Source organism: Vombatus ursinus, unplaced genomic scaffold, assembly GCF_900497805.2.
Source record: "Vombatus ursinus unplaced genomic scaffold, bare-nosed wombat genome assembly UNPS02003882.1, whole genome shotgun sequence".
In the NCBI taxonomy this organism is placed as follows: Eukaryota; Metazoa; Chordata; class Mammalia; order Diprotodontia; family Vombatidae; genus Vombatus; species Vombatus ursinus.
Window position 1 is genome coordinate 127272 of NW_020943660.1, and position 12120 is coordinate 139391.

Here is a 12120-nt window from a genome sequence, read left to right on the forward strand (position 1 = left end):
AGCAAGGCTAACGGTGCATTCCCATCTGCCCTGAAGGCTAGCAACTTTGGGCCTCACCCCCCCATTTGCATTCAAATGAAGGGCAGGCCCACCCAGGCATCCCCACCTTGCAATAACTTTCTGTGTATCCAAACCTTCTCTCCTCCCCCTGAGCCCCTGAGCAGGGCTTGAGGGGCGGGGCCTGCTTCTGGGCTGTGACCTACTCCCTCGAAGCACGGAGATGTCCCCTCTTTATCTTTCTAGCCAGAGCTCAATTAGAGAATATACAAATGTCCCAGCTGGGAGGGCCCTTAGAACATGGAACGTCAGAGCTAGGAAGGACCTTAGAACAGAGACTGTCAGAACTGGGAAGGACTTTAGAACACAGAATATCAGGGCTGGGAGGGACCTCAGAACAGGGAATGGCAGAGCTGGGAGGGACCTCAGAACAGGGAATGGCAGAGCTGGAAAGGACCTTAGGACAGGGAATGGCAGAGCTGGGAGGGACCTCAGAACAGGGAATGGCAGAGCTGGAAAGGACCTTAGAACACAGAATGTTAGAGATGGAAGAGGCCTTAGGACTTAGAAGGTGAGCACAGGGAGCAATCTTAGAGCATGCAAAATCAGAGCTCTTAGAAACTAGAGAAGAGCAGTTTTCAAACTTTAATCCAGGGATTCCCTGGGGCCCTTTCAAAGGGTCCTCAATGTCACCACTATTTTCATAATAAAACACCAAGGTGTTTTAAATTGAAATATGGTTAATATTGATAGATATAACTCACATAAACAAAAGCTCTTGGGGAGGGGGCGGGTCTTCAATAATTTTTAAGGCCAAAAAATTAGAGAACTGCTGCTGCTGTCAAATATAAGTATTTCAGAGCTAGAAGAGACTCAAGCTCATTTGGTCCAGTCCCTTAGTTTTGCAGAAGAAGAAAGTGTGAGAGCTAAAGTAATCTGCCCCAGGTCACACAGTAAAACAATGTCTGAGTCAAGATAGCCCCCCTCCCATCTGCTGACTCATAGACCAGGGCTCTTTCCCCAAGCCTGAGCTGCCTTCTCTCCAGCTTCAGACACCCCTAGCCTTACCCCCACATCCAACTGCAGAGCCTTCTGCCCCCTCCCACTGCCCACAGCCCACTGTCTGGCCCCTGCCCAGAATCTGCCTCTTTCATGCCAATCGTTGGTTGGTTCAGAATCCCACAACCCAAACGGATCCCCTCCAGAATCTCCCAGGGAGATTCAAACCAGACCTCTGGAGCAAGCCCAGCCAAACATCATTTGGTCTTCCATGAAGATCTTGGGGTTCTCCCCTAGGACACTAGGGGTCTGGAAACTCAGCTGCAGGCGAGTGTCAGGGCCATTCCAGCAGGTTCTGCTCTCTCCTGAGCTTGCTTTAAGAGGAAGGAGGTATGCAAGGGGCAGGGGAGGGTACAAATGCCTCTGCTCAGCTGCCACAAGTCCAAAGGCAGATTTCCTTTCCTTTGCAGGGACCATACTATCTGTTCCTCAGCTGCTCCAGCAGCCCCCAGCACTGATTTCTCACCAACTTCAGGGCCACAGGCAGGGGGCGGGGATGGACCCAGGTGGGCTTGAGCTCAAAGCACTCCAGAGAAATATGACTTAGGTTGTGGCCCACAAATGTCAGGCTAAGGTTCTGCACCAGGGGAGTTGGCTGACCAAGGGGGCCAATGCCTCTGTGAGGGCTTTACCTAAAGCAGTCAGCCCTGCCTCCTCTTCCCCCCCTCCCCAATCATCCCCAGTTCCATGTATTGAGGCTTCTCTCACTGCTTGGGATGCCATATCCCTCCCCTCCCCCCTCCCCTGCAGCCCCACCCCCTCCCCTGAACTCCTACAGTGAGGGCTAAGTTATTTTATATCCTGGCCCAAGGCCCATTTCCCTTCTTGGGACCTCTTAAGAGCCTCACAAGCTGGCTGACACCAATGCACCCGAGGCTCTTGGAGACCAGCAAAAGGTATAGGACCACCAGTCCTCAAATGTGCTCAGAGAGATGCCACAGCTATGGTTTCTGTTGTTCTTGGCCTGGACATCGCAGGGCATCTAGTACAAACTGCCCAGGAGGCCCCAGCTGCACATGGCCAGCCGGTCTCTGCTGGAACCTAGGGAATTCAGGATCTCCTGGGCCTGGCCATTTTTGCCATAGGCTTAGGAGATTCAGAGCTAAGAAGGGCCTTTTGATATCACCCCATTTTACAGAAGAGGAAACTGGAGCCAGGGCCCAAACCCAGGGCTCTCTGGCTCCCTTTCTTTTCCTCGACTTTCTTAACTTTATCAAATGTGATAATATATGTCAAGTGCTTTGCAAACCTGAATTGTTAGCTGCTAAATGGGAGTTTTTCCCCCTCCTTCAACCAACAAGCATCTATAAAGCACCTACCATTTATAAAGTGATGCAATGGATAGAACCTTGGGCCTGGAGTCAGGAGGACCTGAGTTCAAATTCGGCCTCAGGGACTTCCTGGCTGTATGACCCTGGGCAAGTCACCTTACCCTGTTTGCCTCCGTTTCCTTAACTGGAAAATGAAATAATAGGACTTACTCCCAGGGTTGTTGTGATGATCAAACAAGACAAATACTTTATAAACTGCTTAGCACAGTGCCGGGCACATAGTAGGCACCTAATAAATTCTTTTTTTTTTTTTTTTTTGTGAGGCGATTGGGGTTAAGTGACTTGCCCAGAGTCACACAGCTAGTAAGTGTTATGTGTCTGAGGTCACATTTGAACTCAGGTCCTCCTGACTCCAGGGCCAGTGCTCTATCCACTGCGCCACCTAGCTGCTCCCTTTTTTTCCTTATTCTTTTTTTTTTTTTTTTTGCTCGGCAAAGGGGTTAAGTGACTTGCCCAGGGTCACACAGCTATTAAGTGTTATGTGTCTGAGGCCACATTTGAACTCAGGTCCTCCTGACTCCAGGGCCAGTGCTCTATCCACTGTACCATCTAGCTGCTCCATAAAATCTTGTTTTCTTCTTTCCTACTATGAGTCAAGGCCTGGGGAACACAAAGACACAAAGCAGCCATCACTTGTCTCAAGGATTTCCCATGCTACCGCAAGTCCTTGCAACTCAACCTAACTGAGCCAGAGAAGGGACAAGATTTGCTGTCTAGATGTCTACGTGGCTATATAGCTATGCTTCCCACCCCCCCCCAAGATTTTAATAGCTAGCTTTTGTTTTTACATCACCCTAATTTCTGAATACATTCTCCCCCACTCCTACCCCCAACTCAGAGAGTCAAAAATAAAGATGAAAAAGAATACCCAACACACTTACACGGCATTCCAGAAGGACGGATTGTGGATTCTACGTACATTGTTATAATCACTCTATCATTTCATGTCCAACTTTCCTCCCACCCAACGCTAAGTATTCTCTTTAAAAACAAGCATGTTTTTAGTGCTATCTTTTTTTTTTTAACACCATAACTCCTTCCCTTTTTGAAACAAAGAAAAACAGTTAAACCAAGTCCGTGGACGGATCTAACAATGCATGAAACATTTTGCACCTCCTGGGAGGACATTTGTTTCATTCTCCATTCTTCAGAGCCAGGATTGTTCGTTGCAGCTCTTTGCTTATACTGAGCTGATCTGCCCTGACTACTGAGTAGAAGTCCTCCCCCCTTGGACCTGGGCTCAGTGCAAGATGAATGGAGTGGGAGAGCCAAAGATTCTACTGGGCATGCTCAAGATATTGGCACACATTGGGATGACTTCGTGTATGGGCTGCAGATTCCCTTCCTGCTCCAGACACCCTATTTCAGAGTATAGAATTAGCTAGCTGGGTATCTGCAAGCCATGCTTGGTGATTCTCCGTCTTAGAATTGGTTCCACCTACTCAAGGTCCCACCCTGGGACCCTGGGGAGCAGACACCATTTCTAGACCTGACCCAGCCTTACCAAGCTCCTTCTTGGCCATCTTCAAGCCTTACATTGCCAGGCTCTTCTCCCCTACCCCCCTTCCCACCTCAAGTTCTGAGAATAATAATCAAATACATACTACCATTCCTGGGAAGGACGCATCAATCAATCCATTGCCTTGTGGCTCTGTTCACCAGCCCCATGATTTCCCTGACCAAAGCACGCCAAATTGGTCACCCCTTCCCTTTATGTGTTTCTTCCCTTAGAATATAAGCTTCTTCTCAGCATGGGCTGACTTGATACTCAGCTAGAAGTGGCACAGTGTATATAAACCTGGACTTGGGCTCAGGAAGACTTGGATTCTAGTCTTGCCTCAGATGTTTACTAGCTGTGTGACTCTAGGAAAGTCATTTCACCTCAGTCCACCTCAGTTATCTCATCTGAAAAATGGGGATAATAATAGCACCTACCTTATAGGGTTGTTGAGGATCAAGTGAGATAACATATGTAAAGCATGTTGCAAATCTTCAAATGCTATAGAAATGTGAGTTATTATTATATCATAGTTGTTATTGTTTGTATCACCAACACTTAGCACAATGCATGCATGGCTCATAGTAATAGTACAATAAGTGTTTTTTTCTTTCATTTACTGATTTGTTCATAACTAATAAATCTTGGATTCCAGCCTCTTCAGAAACACTTTACTTCCCTCAAGATCCTAGGAAGGTGGAAACTCACCACAGGGATGAGGAACCCCCTTTTAAGGACAGCTATCTGCAAGGACATATGACTTAGAAATGAAGATTCTGTATGATGGGCCCTTCTTTCATTAAGCACTTCTGGCTTCCTGGCCTAGGGCAGGTCTGGGATGCTGCTGACTTTACCTCTTAACTTGGAGATGAAAAATCGTCCTTGTGATATTAGCCTCTCCTGGATGTGTGGAAAGAGCTTTGTACATTGAAACATGTTCCAGACACATGATGGGTTATTATTCCTCTATGTAAGGCCTCCCCTGATGAATGATGGCATCAGCTTGGCCCCCATTGAGGTTGCCAGTGGCTGTAAAGCCCTAGCAGGTCCAGCTAAAGTGGAAATTCATTGAGATTGGCCTTGGGGACAGATCGTCAATAACACAATCACTAAGTCATTGAGTTAGAAGGGAGCTTAGAGGAGCTTAGAGGCCATCTTGTCCAATCTGCACCTAAAAAGGAATCCTCTTCATAAAATGCCTGACAAGGAGTGTCCAGGCTCTGCTTGGACCCCTCTGCTGAGAGGGAGCCTTTCTCCTTTGGGCAGCGCCCCAAAGTTATTAGTAAACTTTTCCTGGCCTTAAGCCCAAATTGGCCTTTGAAACACTCCCCCAGAGCTCTCAGCACTGGCCTCTGGGGCCAAACAAGGCAAGTGGAAACCCTCTTCCAAGAGACAGCCCTTTGTGCACCTGAAGACAGCTCCCACAGCTCCCACCTTGCTGATTTTCTCCAGGTGAAACATGCCCAGGTCTTCCAACTTGCTCAAATACCAATGTGACTGAGGCTGGAGGGTTGGTCACTAGGGAAGGAATGTTTTAGGCCACAGCAGCTCTCTGGAGCCAGTCTATTAAAGCATTTAGAGTGTTTGATCTTTCCCAGTGGAATGAGAAGTCAGACTGATGGTGTTCTCATCACATTTGCAGCTGACACCCAGCTAACACACAGAGTCAGCAGCCAAAAAGATCTTGACAGGCTCAAGCAATGGGCTGAAGAGGAGAAGATGAAATTTGATAAGGATGAATGGAAAGTCTTTCACTTGAGACCAAAAAAATCAACTGCACATGAATAAGCTAGGGAATTGTGGGAAGATAGTGGTGTGCTAGGACATAGAGGAGCCTGCATACACAGACACACACACACACACACCAGTAAAGCTCTAAAAATCTGCCAGGCAAAGAAAACCAAAGAAAACCCACTATAAGCTCCTCTCTGTAGTCCAGAACTGCACAGAAAGAATCCTGTGGAAGCTTGAAGCAAAGACAAGCAAGAAATACAGATACAGTGTAGGAGATAGGGCCAGACCAGAGTGTAGGCATTGCCAGCATCCAGGCAGGCCACCTAGAGCCACAGCAGCAGAAAGAGCCAGGACAGCATCTGGGAAGCAAACCACCTGGGGTATCACAGGAGGCCTATTACCAGTGAAATCAATGACATCTAACTGGGGGCCATCAGACCCATAGCAAGGGATGTAGTCAACTCCAGGATTAGCACTGGACAAGAAGACATTTAGAGAAGGACCCAAGGACCAAACCGAAGACAAACACCAAGAGACTGAGTCAAAAGCCAGGAATACCTGCAGGAGGCTAGACCTGTCAGGGTCACAGCATCCAGGAACAAGCAAGGTCCATTTAAGCATATGGGAAGTCATGGAGTCTGACCCAACCACAGAACCAGAATCCAGAGACAGGCTGAAGATATGAGTAAACAGAAGAAAGCATCAAACACAATGAAAAAATACTACGGACTTAGAGAAACCCAAGAGATAAACTTGGAAAAGAGGAACTCCTCAAGTCCAGCAACAATCTTGGAGAAAAGAATGTACTGGCCACAGAGACTACAAGTATACCTGTAAGAAATTAAACAAGAGATACAAAATGTTCCACTAAAGGAAATGAGGGCTGGGGATGAGGGTGGGGGGAGAATGGCAAAGAGAATTAATAGCTCAGAGCATATAGTGGTAAACTTCAGTCAAGAACTGAGCTCCCTGAAAATGAGAATGGGCCAAAGAGAAAACAATGATTCCAATGAGGCAACAAGAAATTTTCAAACAAAACCAAAGATAAGATAAGAAACCAGAAGAAAATGTAAGATATCAAAACAAACAAACAAAACAACTGACCTGGTCAATGAGAGAGATTCTAAAAAAATAATTAGACTACTTGAAAATCATAACCAAAAAAGCACCCAGATATCATATTTCAGGATGTCATAAATGAAAACTTCCCAATCTTCTTAGAAGCACAGGGCAAAGAGAAAATAGAAAGAATCTACTGGTCACCTCCCAAAAGAAACCCCCAAATCAAATTATGCAGGAATGTTAGAACTGAAACCCAGAGCGTTGGGTTCAAAGAAACTATGCTGTGAGCAGCCATAAGAATAGGATGATGGACAGGCATGGTTAGAAAGCAGTTCATCTGAAAAAAGATCATGGCATTTAAGTGGCCTGAAAGTTTATTATGAGTCAGCAGAACAAAATGGAAACCAAACTAGTTCATTTAATCTTCTCGTGAGAGGCACAGCTTTCAGGACTAGGGAGGTGATAGCCCAGCTGTCCTCTGGCCTATTTATGCCATGTCTCTAGACCTGTGCTTAGTTCTGGGATCCATGGCTTAGGAAGGAAATTGACACACTAGAAAGCACTCAGTGGGAGGCAACCAGAATTGGGGCAGGGGTCTTGAGTTCATGTAATGAGAGGATAGTTTGAAGGAGCTGCATATGTTTAACCTTGAGAAGAAGAAAAAGTAGATGGAGGAAAGAGTGCATCATAGAGGTCTATGTTCTAAGGTTCCGTCCAACTCTAACATTGTATGCTTTCTATTCCTTGGAAAGAGAAACTGAAGTGATTCTGTCATCCTAATCTGATATGTACCACCTGGACAGAAAGAGGAATAAATGAAGCATATAGGAAACAGAAAGCCACCCTGATCCAGAGTCATGACATAGTAGTGATGGGGAACTTGGATTATTCAAGTTGCTCTAGGACCTCTCTCTACCAAAAGTAGAGCAGCTAATAGCTTTCCCCCTAAGCACCCCCTCTTTACTTCCCTAGTTCTGTTGAGGACACCACCATTCTTTCAGGAGCTCAAATTTACAAGTTTAGAGTCATCCTTGATTCTTTTCCTCTCACTCACCCCAATATCAAATCTCTTGTCAGTCCTATCTCCTCAACATCTCTCATATAAATCACCCTTCCATTCTCCACAATCACCCCGGTTCAGGCCCTCATCAGTATACTTGCTATAGTCCCCTAATTGTTCTCTCATCCTCCATTCTCTCCCTTTTCTAATCCATTTTTCACACAGCTATCAAAATGATATTTGTAAAGCACAGGTCTGACCATGCCACTCCCCAGCTCAAAAAGTGTAAGTGGCTCCCTATTGCCTGTAGGATAAAATACAATCTCCTCGAGTTGACACTTAAAATCCTTCATAATCTGGTTCCATCTTATCTTTCCAGGATAATTATATTTTGCTTCCCTTCACCTCCTCTAGATTTCAGCCAAACTTGGCCCTACATGCAACACGTCATCTACCTGTCTTTGTCCCTGTGCATAGACTGTATTTTGCTTGCACTGCTCTCCCTCCTCACCTCTGAACTCCTGGAATCCCCACCTCCCTTAGCTCAAGTACCACCTCCTTTGTGAGGCCTTTTCTGATTCCCCCCCACCCCCCAATTGTTATTGCTCCAATCAGTATATATTTCTTTTGCATCTTTCTACTTATCCTCACCCCCAGCAGAATGAAGAGATTTTATAGAAAGTAGCTCTCTCTCACTTTCATATTTTTATCCCCCAAACCTGGCACACAGCGAACCCTGGAATAAATGTTTGTTCTTGCGATAATTTGATTGGTGGCCTTTCATGATAATTTCATCCTTCACAAGGTGAAGGAACTATCAAGGAGAAATTCTATTGTAGATAAAATTCACATCACCAAGGAAGGAACTGGTTGCCAGGATGGAAAATATAGGGAACATGAAAACACCTCAGGCTTCAGCGGAAGCCAATTACATCAAAATTGTCCATTCTGTCTGCTATAATGATCCTCATTATCTGTTTGGCCCATATCTATAGTTACAAAAAGATATTTTCTTCCTTGCTTCTCAAATTTGTTGATGATATCACCTTTTATATCTAAATCATATATCCATTTGGAGTTTATCTTGGTATATGGTATGAAATGTTGTCATCTAGATTTTGGGAAAGTATATTTCCAAGGATTTAGAAAAAGGAGAGGAAAGATCTCACAGAAAGGGAAAGATCTCTCTATCTTATCAGAATAAAGACTCACTATTCAACAAAAATTTCTGGGGAAAGTGAGAAGCAGTCTGGCAGAAATTAGGTTTAGGACAACATTTCATACCATATGCTAAGATAAACTCCAAATGGATACATGATTTAGATATAAAAGGTGATATCATCAACAAATTTGAGAAGCAAGGAAGAAGATATCTTTTTGTAACTATAGATACGGGCCAAACAGATAATGAGGATCATTATAGCAGACAGAATGGCAATTTTGATGTAATTGGCTTCCATTGAAGCCTGAGGTGTTTTCATGTAGCTGTCTATGTGATTGTGGACTGGTGGGGAGAAGGTTGAGGTGATGCTGCATGCTTATGTACAGGGTCGAGTTGGTTCTAGAACTTCTTGGGGAAGAGGCATGAATGGTGGCAGAGACTTCAAGAGAGAAATATGGAAAGAGAAAGAAAAACTTTGGAAGCTGCGGACATGAAGGGGAAGCCTGTTCCTCAACATGTTCCTGATTTCCCTCTTGCCTCTCTGGAGAGTTCGGAGAGAGAACTTCTCTCTTGGTTTGAGCTGAGAGCTCTGATCTCTCTTTCATCTAAAGGTATTCTCATGTACTTCTCCTATATTCTAATCCAGGGGTGGGGAACCTTCGGCCCTGAGGGCACATGTGACCCTCTAGGTCCCCAAGTGAAGCCCTTTGACTGAATCCAAACTTCACCCTTTATTACAGGGATTTGTTCTGTAAGGTTTGGATTCAGTCAAAGAGCCGCACTTGAGGACCTAGAGGGCCACATGTGGCCTTGAAGCTGCAGGTTCCCCACCGCTGTTCTAATCTATATAATGTCTTCGATTTCTGCTGCTGTTTGCTTGGATAAATGGGTTTATTTGCTATTTTAAAAAAAGGTGGGGGGAATTCCATTTGACAGGAAAAAAATTAGTTCATGAGGGATGGGAAACACTCAAGAATGACATTTTGAAGCAAAATAATTCCACTGAGGAGGAAAAAGAGGAGTTTGTCTGAAGACACTAGTGTGCCTGCATGGGGAACACAATAGGCAATTTTGATTCTAAGAAACTATATGCTGGTACAGCTATATACCTGCAAGGCAGGGAGCAGAAGCCAGAGGCATGCTTGCCATAGTTCTTTAAGAAGTTTCAGGGGTCAGCTAGGTAATGCAGTGGATAGAGCACCAGCCCTAAAGTCAGGAGGACCTGAGTTCAGATTTGGCCTCAGACCAAACACTTGACACTTACTAGCTGTGTGACCCTGGGCAAGTCACTTAACCCCAATTGCCAAAAAAAAAAAGAAGAAGAAGAAGAAGAAGAAGAAGTTTCAGAAGGGCTAATGCTCAGGATGATCTGAGATTGGCAGCAAAAGCTAAGGGCAAGGAAAACGGTTTTTGTTTTGTTTTGATTTCAATCTCCTTTTGAGACAAGAAAAGGATCAATGAAGTGAGTTGCTGACAAGAACAAATGATGAGAGAAAGTAGAGCAGCTCCTGTTTCCTTGAATTCTCCCACCTAGGAGAAAGGCAGAAATAGCTATCAAAGTGGCTGGCAGGCAGTTGATACCCCAAATGATTAAGGAGACGGTAAGGGAACCTTGTCATATTGGAATCACCACCAGGAACCACATCTTCAGCCCTGAAGGAACTGGCAGATGATGGGACTGAGATATCTCAAAGATCAGCTGGAACGTACCACAGAATTGGAAAAGGGCAAATGTCATTCTGATCTTCTGAAAAGGGAAGAGAAGAGAAGAGAAGAGAAGAGAGTTTGCAACTATAGGCTAGTAAGCTTGACTTTGATTCCTGGAAAAATTCTAGAATGAATCATTAAAGAAAGAGTTGACAGGAAAGCCATGATCACAAAGAGCCAGCCTGGCTTCATCTAGAAAAGTCATTCCAAATCTCTGAGCTACCTATTTCTCTCCCTCCCAACCCCACGTTAGAGAAGGAGAAATGTAATTTGATGAGGATATATATATATATATATATATATGGAACCATACAATACATACATACTTTTATATAGCAGCTCTTTCTCTGGGTGTGGATTTTCCTTCATAAGTCCTTTGTAGTTAATTTGAATGTTCACATTACTCAGAACAGCTTGATCATTCACAGTTACTTTTCAAACAATATTGCTGTTACTGTATACAATGTTCTCTTAGTTCTGCTCATTTTGTTCTGCATTATTTCATGCAAGTCTTTTCATACTTTTTTCTAAAACCAACCTGCTTGCTCATCATTTTTTATAGCATAGCGGTATTCTATCACAATCGTAAACCACAACTTATTCTGCTGTTCCCCAATTGATGGGCATCCCCTCACTTTCAAGTTCTTTGCCACCTAAGAGAACTGCTGTAAATATTTTAGAACATATAGGTTCTTTTCTTTTTGCCCTGATCACCTTGGGAAACAGATATAATAGTGGTAGTGTTGGGTCAAAGGGTATATACACAGTTTTATAACTCTTTGGGCATAATTCCAAACTGCTCTCCAAAATGATTGGATCAGTCCACAGTTCCACCAATAGTGTATTAATGTCCCAATTTTTCCATATCCCCTGCAGAATTGTCATTTTCCCCTTCTATCATTTTGGCCAATCTGATAGATGTGAGATGGTACCTCTGAGTTATTTTAATTTGCATTTCTCTAGTAATTTAGAGCATTTTTTCACAATGCACATAGCTGCCTGTTCATATTCTTTGACCATTTATCAATTAGTGAATGACTCATATTCTTATAAATTTGACTCAGTTCTCTATATATTTGAGGTATGAGACCTTTATTTGAGAAACCGGCTGTAAAAATTTCCCCCAAATTTTCTGCTTTCCTTCTAATCTTGTTTACATTGGTTTTATTTGTACAAAACCTTTTTTAATTTAATATAATCAAAATTATCCATTTTATATCCTACAGTATTCTCTATCTCTTGTTTATTGATAAATTCTTCTCTTATCCATAAATCTGGTAGGTAATATGTTTCATGCTTTTCTAATTTACTTATGATATCTCCCTTTATGTCTAGATCATGTATCCATTTTGACCTTATCTTGGTAAATGGTGTAAGATATTGATATATACCTAGTTTTTGCCAGACTGTTTTCTAGTTTTCCCAGCAATTTTTACCAAATAGTGAGTTCTTATCCCAAAAGCTTAGACTTTCGCATTTATCAAACACAAGGTTACTCTAGTAATTTACTACTGTGTATTGCATATCTACTCTGTTCCACAGATCCACCTTTCTATTTCTTAACCAGTAC